Here is a 10,576-nt window from a genome sequence, read left to right on the forward strand (position 1 = left end):
AAGATCATGCAGCTCTTAAATATTTGTTAGCTAAAAAAGAGTCCAAACCAAGGTTAATACGTTGGATATTGCTGCTGCAAGAATTTGATTTAGAAATCAAAGATAGGACTGGTTCCTAGAATTTAGTGGCGGACCACTTGCGTCGCCTAGAGTACATTAAGAGTGACTCGACTCCTATCAATGATGCTTTTCCTTTTGATAGCTTGCACGCAATATCTGAGGTAGTTCCTTGGTATGCACCTATAGCTAATTATCTAGTTAGTCATACCTTCCCTCCTAATTTTACTAAGCACCAAAGGGACAAGCTGAAAAGCGAGTCCAAATATTATATATGGGATGATCCATATTTATGGAGGTACGGTGCTGACCAGATAATTAGGTGTGTACCTCAATCAGAATTCCAGTCAATTTTAGAGGCCTGCTACTTCTCTGAGAGTGGTGGACATTTTGGCCCTCAAAGAACAGCTAGAAAAATTTTAGACTGTGGATTCTGGTGGCCCACTCTTTTTAAGGATGCCACTGCCTTCTGTAAATCTTGTTCCCCATGCCAAAGGTTTGAAAATATATCCAAGAGGGATGAGATGCCCCGACAGCTTATGCTATTCTGTGAAATTTTTTATGTTTGGGGCATTGACTTCATGGGTCCATTCCCAAACTCTAATGGTTTCTTATACATATTGTTAGCTGTAGATTATGTTTTTAAATGGGTGGAAGCAATTCCTACCCGTACTGATGATGCTAACGTCATTGTTTCTTTTGTTAGAAATTATATTATCTATCGCTTTGGATCACCACGAGCAATCGTGAGTGATCAAGGCACTCACTTTTGTAACAGAAGATTAACAGGTCTATTAAAGAAACATGGCATTGTGCACAAGGTAGCAATAGCTTACCACCCTCAGACCAATAGGCAAGCAGAGGTGTCAAACAAAGAGATAAAGCGCATCCTGGAGAAGATTTTCAAGCCCATAGGAAGAACTGGAGCACCAGACTTGTAGATGCGCTCTGGGCTTATCGAACAGCATACAAGACACCCATCAGGATGAGTCCCTTCTGCCTAGTATACGGAAAGGCTTGTCACCTCCCAGTGGAGGTGGAACATAGGGCTTTCTGTGCTGTAAAGGAATACAACATGGGATTTGAGAAGGCTGGTGCTGAAAGGAAGCTGCAACTAGCAGAACTGGAGACCCTTCGACTCGAAGCATATGACAACTCCAGACTATACAAAGAGAAGGTGAAGGCTGTGCATGACAGGCATATCAAGAGAAGAGAGTTCAGACCTGGGAAGCTAGTTCTCCTTTACAACTCAAGATTGAGGCTCATGCCAGGCAAGCTGCGTTCAAGATGAGAAGGCCCCTATAGAGTATAGAAGGCAGAACCATATGGAGTCTTCCACCTGCGTCATCCCTCAAGCTCTAAATTCATCAAGGTCAATGAACATCGCTTGAAGTTGTATCATGGTGAGAAGATGAAGCACAACAAGGAGCTGGAAATATTCCTCTTGGAGGATCCACCAACAGAAGAAGACTAAGCTTATGGACCGTCCAACTTAAGGACGTAAAAGCAAAGTGCTAGGTGGGAGACAACCCACCATGGTATGATCGTCCCTTTTCATTCCTAGTTTTATTTTGTTTTTTACAGTACTCATTCATAATTTCTGCATAATTATCTGTATTCTGCATTCTGCATTCTGCATTCTGCATAAAAAAATAAAAAAAGGGGGTGTTCGACGCGCAAACGTCCCTCACGCGTGCGCGTCATGCGTGATTTCGCACCACCAAGGAATTGACCCGAGAGTTGGGCAGGAGTGGCGCTGGAAGTGTGCTTTGCGCACAAGCAAGCCCACGCGTACGCATCCCTCACGCGTGCACGTCACTTGCGCTTTCAGCAGCCCACGCGTAAGCGTCCCTGACGCATACGCATGACCCTGGAAATCGGCGTAAATGGGTGTTTGGCCAGAGAGTTGTATTGGTGTGGGGCTGGAACTATGCTAGAAACACAAACCCCACCACGCGTATGCTTCCCTGACACATGCACGTCATTTTCAATTAATGACCATCCACGCGTGCGCGTGCCTGACGCGCACGCGTCGCATGCGATTTTGGCCCCCATCCCAGAATGAACAGAGAGTTGTGCGTGCGCGTGGCTGCCTTCGCGTGATTCGCACAATCAAAGGCACGCGCACGCGTGCCCGACGCTTACGCGCCATTATCAAATTCGCGCGACCCACGCGTACGCGTGCCGTACGCGTACGCGTCGCATGCAACGCACAATTAAAGTAGTACGCCGCCTGATTTCTATTCTTCCCTCCCCCAATCCTAATTCTTTTTCATTCCTAATTCTTCCTTCTTTCTTCTTCCTTCTTTCTTCTTTATTCCTTCTTCCTTTCTACTACTTTCTTCCTCCCTTTTTCATCCTCTACATCAAGTTCTTTTCTTTTCTCCTCTACTCTTTCATTCTTCTTTCAATTATTGCATTTATTTATTTTTTTTCTTCTAATTTTTTCTTTTATGCTTAGTTATTTATGGTTTCTTTTTCATTCTTTTTTTTCGTGCATTTTTATGTTGGTATTCGAGTTTTATTTGGGTAGTACCTTATTATAATTAAGCTTGTGGATACTATGAGGAGTAATTTGACAATTGACATTTAATTTTGGCTCTCATATACATTTGGATACATTATTTTTATTCCTATTTTAACTTGCATACCAAGTGTTTGTGAAAAAACTTTTATGGCATTTTGAATCCTATTTTATTTTACTATTACACTTTAATGCCTCTTTTTCACAACACTTGTACTCCACATGTATTTGGAATTATCATTCACAGTTGTCATCATAACAAGTGTTCTTTCCTTGGCATATTTAATATTTAATGCTTGAGTTATGCCTCTCATGCCTATTACTTGCATGCTTTTACCCTCTTGCATCTAATTATTCTGAATTGCCTTCTTGATCTTAATTGATGTCTTACCTACATGTTGTAGCTACCATGTATTTAAGCTATTATCTTTTCTTTGGCATTCATTATCACTTGGAATTTTCTCCCTCCTGTTTTTAGTTATATATATATATATATATATATATATATATTTAACAATCTTCCTCTTACTTTCTTCTTTAGGCATGGGTACCAAGAAAGGAAAAGAGAAAGCCACTGATAAGCACCAGCAAGGAGAGGAACCAAGAGAGCACTGGCTAAAGTGCTTCCATCTACCAGCGTAAAGCCGCCAACAAAGCGGGTGAAGAGGATCATTAAAGTTGATGAATCAGAAAAAGCCTTTTCCGCACGGGACTCCACATGGTTCACTAACCGCTACTGCGAATAGATGTTCCCCATCCTAGCCGAGAGGAACTACAATAATGAGCATCTACTTATTGTTCCAACACACTTTGTTGATTTTGTGGAGCCCCGCATAGAGAGGAGACAGTGGGGATTTTTGAGGAGGCAGCCGCGGGAGGTCAACTTATCAAGGGTAGTTGAATTCTAATCCAACTTCTACTCGCCTACCCTGCAGACTGTCTATGTTCGTCAACGACAAGTCCCTGTCTCCGAGAGTGCCATACAGCGAGCACTGGATCTTCCACCTAGCCCAGAGGGATTGGATGCATATCAAGAAGTCTCTCTTAAGTGCCAGATGTATCAGTTTGACTGGGATAACGTCCTTGGAGTTATAGCCCAACCTGGCAGTACCTGGATCTATGGGCCGCATCAGTCAAAACCCAAGAGCATCTCAGCTCAGTCACTTACCTTGGAGGCTCGCATGTGGGCACAGTTTATGTCCCACTATATCTTTTCGAGCACTCACGAGTTGACCTTCACAGCAGACATGGCTGTTCTCCTCTGGTGCATCCTGACAAAGAAACCCTTCAACCTGCCCCGACACATCCGGTAAGCCATGGGACACGTATAGATTGCGGGTAACCTACCTTTCCCTGCCTTGATTTCAGATTTAGTCTCTGTAGCAGGTGTGTCATATCTGGCAGGAGACACGAAGGTCATGATCCCTAGGGCCGACCAGTATGTCCCGAATAGAAGGTACATCAGGCCATCAGTTTCCTCTACGAGCCGGACTATGGGCCCATATTTGGACACTCCCCCTTCTTATACTCCACCATCATCCACACCACAAGCACCATCCACCCATCAGATGTTCCTTTAGATCCTTGAGAGGTTCGATCGGCAAGACCGGCGGATGGAGCAATTGGAGCGCCGCAACAAGCACCGATACAACTATCTAAAGGAACTCATAGTTGGTACTAACCCACCTCTAGAATAAAAAGACACCCCGAACTCTCCTTCATCCAGTAGCACAAGGAGCCATGGCGAACCAGACAGCGGAGGCGATGCTTCCAGCGCTGTCTTGCTCCTTACTGATGGCACGGAGGACAGTTCCAAGCCATAAGTATGGGGAGGTCAGTCCTTGACTTCTGGAGGTAACTTCTCTCTCTTAAACACCAACATTTTAGTTTTTCTTTTATTAGGTAGGATAGATTGCATGATAATAGTTGTTTGCATGTATGTTTTGCTTGGTTAAAGTAATGAGTTTCTTTTCAAGACCCTATTTTATAATATTTCACTAATTTAAATTAAAACTTTTTGTTAAACTTGTTTGAAGATTATAATTTGGAACATGGTTGATAGCTAAGAACACACAACCTGTGAGATTTGAGCTTAATTATATGGTTACATTATTTAACCATGATTTTTTTTTCTTGTGTGTTTTCTTCTCTATGACTATAATCTATAGTTTGTTCCATTCTATATGTCCATTGTTTAGTATATTTGCATGCATACATATGATTGAAGCCATCATTTGTTATTAGCTCACTTATCCCAAATAGCCTACCATTTCAGTCAACCTTGTTTGCCACCTTGAGCCTTTTAATCCCCATTTGTTATGTATTTTACCACATCACTAGCCTTAAATAGAAAAACAATTAATTACCCCAATTGAATCTTTGGTTAGCTTAAGATAGAGATTGTGTATCAATTAAGTGTGGAAAATTGTGGGAACTTGGGTTGATGAGAAAGTGTTGAGTTTTATTGACAAGATATTGGAAATTTGGGTGCATACTCATGTGAGACCAGAAAAACCATGTGCATTGATATGTTATGTTTGCTTTCATATTTCTAATTAAAATAAATAAATAAATAAATAAATATATTAAATAAATAAATAGTACAATATAAATAAATAAATAAATAAATAAATAGGGGATAAAATCACCCTAATGTTAAGTTTAATAAAAGATCAATGCATATGTGATGAAATTAAAGAAAATTTGATACATGAGTATGTGAAATATACAAAAGTGGAAATTTTGGGTAGATAGGCATGATATTAGAGTTACATAGAGTGTGTGTGTGTGTGTTATGTGTTAGGCGAGAACTTAGGTTAGTCAAAGATTCATATTATAGTTCAATTGGTCATACGTATATCCTCACCCTTACCTTAGCCCCATTACAACCTTGAAAAGACCTCATGGTGTTTGCATTGGTATACTAAATATTTGTTGATTGGTTAGATGAAGAACAAAGTTTTAGAAAGCATGACTAGAGAAGAGTAGAGTGATTAACCCTAGACACTTGAGTAATTAGAGTGCATATACACTACCAGTGAGGGTTCAATGCTTGATTCTATGTTCCCTACTTTCATGAGCTATCTTCTTACAAGTTTACTTGTCTTTTATTGTGTGATTTGAATTAGTGGAATTTGATTTATGTTTGTCTTGAAGAACTTGTTTACTTTCAACCAAGTAGATAGAAACATCTTAGCATATAGTTGCATTCACATACATAGGTTGCATCTCATGAGTCTTACTTTCCCCCATTCATTCTTTTATCTCCTTTACCTTAGCATGAGGATATGCTAATGTTTAAGTGTGGGGAGATTGATAAACCACTATTTTATGGTTTATCTTGTGCTAATTTGAGTGGTTTTCATCAAGTCTTTGCACACTTATTCATACAATTTGCATGATTTTACAATTCCTTCCCAATTTTGTTCTATGGTTGAAAACTTGCTTCCTAAGCTTTTAAATTGTGTATTTTAATCCCTTTTTATACCATTCGATGTCGTGATCTGTGTGCTAAGTGTTTTCAGGCTATATAGGGCAGAAATGGCTTAGAGGATGGAGAGGAAGCTTGCAAAAATGGAAGGAACACAAGAAATAAAGGAGATAACCAGCGAGGATCGATGCGTGCGCGTACCTGACGCGTACGCGTGAATTGGATATTTGCAAAGCGACGCGTGCGCGTACCTGATGCGTACGCGTGACGTGCACTACGTGCAGAAAACACAGAAGATGCTGGGGGCGATTTTGGGCTGAGTTTGGACCCAATTTTTGGCCTAGAAACACATACTAGAGCCAGGGGACAAGCAGAGACTCGAGACACATTCTCATTCGTATAGTTTTTAGTTTTTAGTTTTTGAATCTTAGAAAGAAACACTACTTCCTCTAGGTTCTTTCACATTCATAGTTTTAGAGTTTTATGCTTTTGATTTGGATATTGAGAAGAGTTACTACCTCCATTGAAGTTTCTATTATTCTAGTTTGTTTCCTTATTCTCTTACTCTTTTAATCACCCATTAACCCTATTCAGATATGGATGTTTATGGTTTTGGAATTTATTAATGCAAAGAACTATTTTTATCTTTAATTGATTTTCAGTTATTATTTTATTTAGTTTATCATGTCTTCTTTTTATTCCCTTTATATGCCTGTGAAAGTGGTATTCATGTCAATGGAGTAGACTCCCAACTTGACTTGGGAGTTGATTAAAAGGAGACCCTTGAGTTGGAATACTCAAGTGTAATTGGGAACTGGAAGTTGTTGGCTGGCTCTCTAGGACTTGTGAATTGGAGCTGGTTCAGTTACTTGACCTTCCTTTATTCGGTAAGGGATAACTAAGTAGAAACAACAACCTATTACCATTACACTTGGGAGAATCCAACAAGGATATAACTTCCAATTAATCTTCTCTCAGTCAAGGCTTTTTATTTTAAATACATAAAACCTTTTGTTAATTTCCAGTGCCTTAATTAGCAATTATTTTAATTTCCCATTCTCCAACTCTAAAAATTCTCAGATAATTCCTGAATAATAAAATAGCACTCTTTTGTCAACTCGTTGGGAGACGACCTAGGATTTCTACTCCCAGTATTTTATTCTTAAATTGTGACAACCCTTTTAAATTGATAAGCGAAATTTTCGTCGGTCAAGAACTGTACTTGCAACGCTATTCTTATTATAATTTCTTAATCGGTAATTTTCCGCCACGTCAAGAGACTACTCCAAATGAGCCGTATAGAGCCGAGTTAGGTGAATGCTACGAGTGCAGGAAGCCGGGGCATATGGCTCGAGACTGTTCGCACAGGAAACGCTGGGATGCAGCCGAATCCGATTCTCAGACCCGAGATAACCATAAACTAGCAGTTGAATTTCGAACTTCCTTGCATATTATCAATATGTGATATTCATTCGTAATATATGACGTGCATTGATAATTGTAAAGCCCAAGTTGATGGCTGATCGAAGGCTATTAGTTGTTAAGACGGAGTAATGTTTACTTAACTTAGAAGGGGGATCGGTTTAGAGTGATGTTAGGTTTAAAATAGATAAGGATTAGAGATGAAGATGTTCCAAAAATTGCATTCAGGACACGTTATAATCATTATGAGTATACGGTGATGTCTTTCGGGCTAACTAATGCTCCAGCAATATTCATGGATTATATGAACAAGACTCTCCAGCCGTATCTGGACAAGTTTGTTATTGTCTTTATTGATGATATTCTTGTTTACTCTAAGACTAAGGAGGAACATGCTGATCACTTGTAAACTGTGCTACAAATTCTAAGAGACAGGAAGTTATATGCTAAGTTATCTAAATGTGAGTTTTGGAAGAATGAGGTGAAGTTTCTTAGTCACGTAGTGAGTAAGCAGGGAATAGCTGTGGATCCTGCTAAGGTGGAAGCAATAATGAATTCGGAGCGATCAACTTCAGTGACAAAGATCATAAGTTTCCTAGGTTTGGCTGGGTATTATCACAGATTTATTAAGGGATTTTCATAGCTTGCTCTACCTTTAACTAAGTTGACTAGGAAGGGTACACCTTTTGTCTGGACTTCGGAGTGCGAAGAAAGTTTTCAAACATTGAAGCAAAGGTTGACTTCTGCACCCGTGTTGGTATTGCCTGAGCCAAGTGAACCATTTGAAGTGTACTGTGATGCGTCATTAAAGGGTTTAAGGTGCGTTCTGATGCAGCACCAAAATATTGTAGCATACGCCTCACGGCAATTAAGACCGCATGAGATAAACTATCCGACTCACGGTTTAGAACTTACTGCTATTATGTTTGCTTTGAAAACCTGGAGGCATTATCCCTATGGCATGAAGTTTCATGTCTTCTCAGATGATAAGAGTTTGAAGTATCTCCTTAGGCAAAAAGAGTTGAATATGCGTCAGAGAAGGTAGATGGAGCTTCTAAAGGATTATGATTTTGAATTGAATTACCATCCAGGAAAAGCGAATGTTGTGGCGGATGCCCTGAGTCAGGAGTCTTTGTATGCAGCTTGGATGATGTTATAAGAAGAAGAGTTACTAAAGGCATTTCAAGGTTTGAACCTGGAAATTAGGGAAGAATCTGGAATTCCGTGTTTGAATCAGTTGCAAATTTCAAGTGATTTTAAATCAAAACTTCTGAAGTCTCATCAAAATGATGAAGCATTACGTAAGGTATTGCCAGCAATTGAACAATGAAGACAGTAGAGAGTGTCAGAAGATAAGGATGGTTTATGGAGGTTTAGGAACCGGATTGTTGTGCCAGATGTTGGAGGTCTGCAACAGAGTATCTTAAAGGAAGCTTATAAGAGCGGGCTTTCAATTCATCTAGGAAGTACCAAAATATACCAAGATTTGAAAGTGATGTTCTGGTGGCCAGGAATGAAGAATGATGTAGCATTGGATGTATTTAAATGTTTAATGTGTTAGAATGTTAAGATTGAGCATTAGAGACCATCAGGAACCCTCCAGCCTTTAGAGATTTCATAATGGAAATGGGAGAGTATCGTAGTGGACTTTTTGACAGGTTTGCCTAGAACTCGGACTGGTTGTTGACCGATTAACAAAATCAGCTCACTTTCTCCCCATCCGAATAAGTTGCACAATGGAAGAATTGGGTCGAATGTATAAGAAAGAGATTGTCAGGTTGCATAGCGTGCCTTTCACCATTGTATCTGACAGAGATCCTCATTTCACATCAAGATTCTAGGGAGCCTTTCAGCATGCATTTGGGACTCAGTTGAGTTAAAGTACTGCGTATCACCCTCAAACAGATAGTCAATCAGAGAGAACTACCAGACCTTGGAGGATATGTTAAGGGCTTGTGTTTCAGACCAGCTGGCAAGCTAAGATCGGTATATGCCATTAGTGGAGTTTGCTTATAATAATAGCTACCATGTGAACATCAGAATAACTACATATGAGGCTCTATATGGCAGGAAATGTTAATCTCCGCTATGTTGGTATGAAACTGGAGAAAGAAGTTTATTAGGGCCTAAGATGATAGCTGAAACTACTGAGCAGATAAAGAAGATTCATAGACGAATGCTTATAGCCCAAAGCCATCAAAAGAGCTATGCTGATCAAAGGCGGAAGCCTTTCGAGTATGAAGAAAGAGAGCATGTCTTTCTGAAGGTTACACCAACTACGGGAGTGGGAAAAGCTATTAAGACTAAGAAACTAAATCCCCGTTATGTTGGACCGTTTGAGATCCTGAAAAGAATTGGACCAATGGCTTACAGAATAACCTTTCCGCCATATCTTTCGAATTTGCACGACTTGTTTCATGCATCACAACTTCGGAAGTATACTCCTGACGCAAGTCATGTACTGGAACTGAAACCAATTCAAGTGAGAGAAAATCTAACACTTCCAGTAATTCCAGTGAGAATTGATGACACCAGCATCAAACGATTATGCAAAAAGGAAGCGTCATTAGTAAAAGTAGCTTGGTGTCGAGCTGGTATTGAGGAACACACTTGGAAACTCGAGTCAGATATGTGGAAGAACTACCCAAAACTCTTTTCAGGTAACTATATCTGAATTTTGAGGGCAAAATTCTTTGTTAGGTGCGTAGGATGTAAACCCTGTTAAATTAGTAGATAATTAGTCAATAAATTAGTTTTTAATCAAGAAGATTAGAAATGCAAATATGATATTAAATTAGGATAGAGCTCATCGAAACGAGAATTTTGACACTAATTTCGAAGAAAACGGTCCAAGAATGGACCGAACGGACCAAACCGGTTGAATCGGGCCCAAATTGGGCCGTGGGCCCAACCGGGCCAGCCTTTTTAAATGAGCCCAATGCCCTTCTCTTCTTCATTTCATCTGAACATTGCTGAAAGCTCCAGGGAAGGAGAAGAATGCCATAACCCTTACGGTGATTTCAAAACGTCGTAGCTCCTCCGTCCGAGCTCCGATCGCCGCACCGTTTGCAGCCACGTAACCACCGCGTCGAGCTCTACATTTCTACCAGAACAATTTTATAGGTAACTTGTTTTTTATTATC

The sequence above is a fragment of the Arachis ipaensis genome, chromosome B06 (assembly GCF_000816755.2).
Source record: "Arachis ipaensis cultivar K30076 chromosome B06, Araip1.1, whole genome shotgun sequence".
Lineage (NCBI taxonomy): Eukaryota > Viridiplantae > Streptophyta > Magnoliopsida > Fabales > Fabaceae > Arachis > Arachis ipaensis.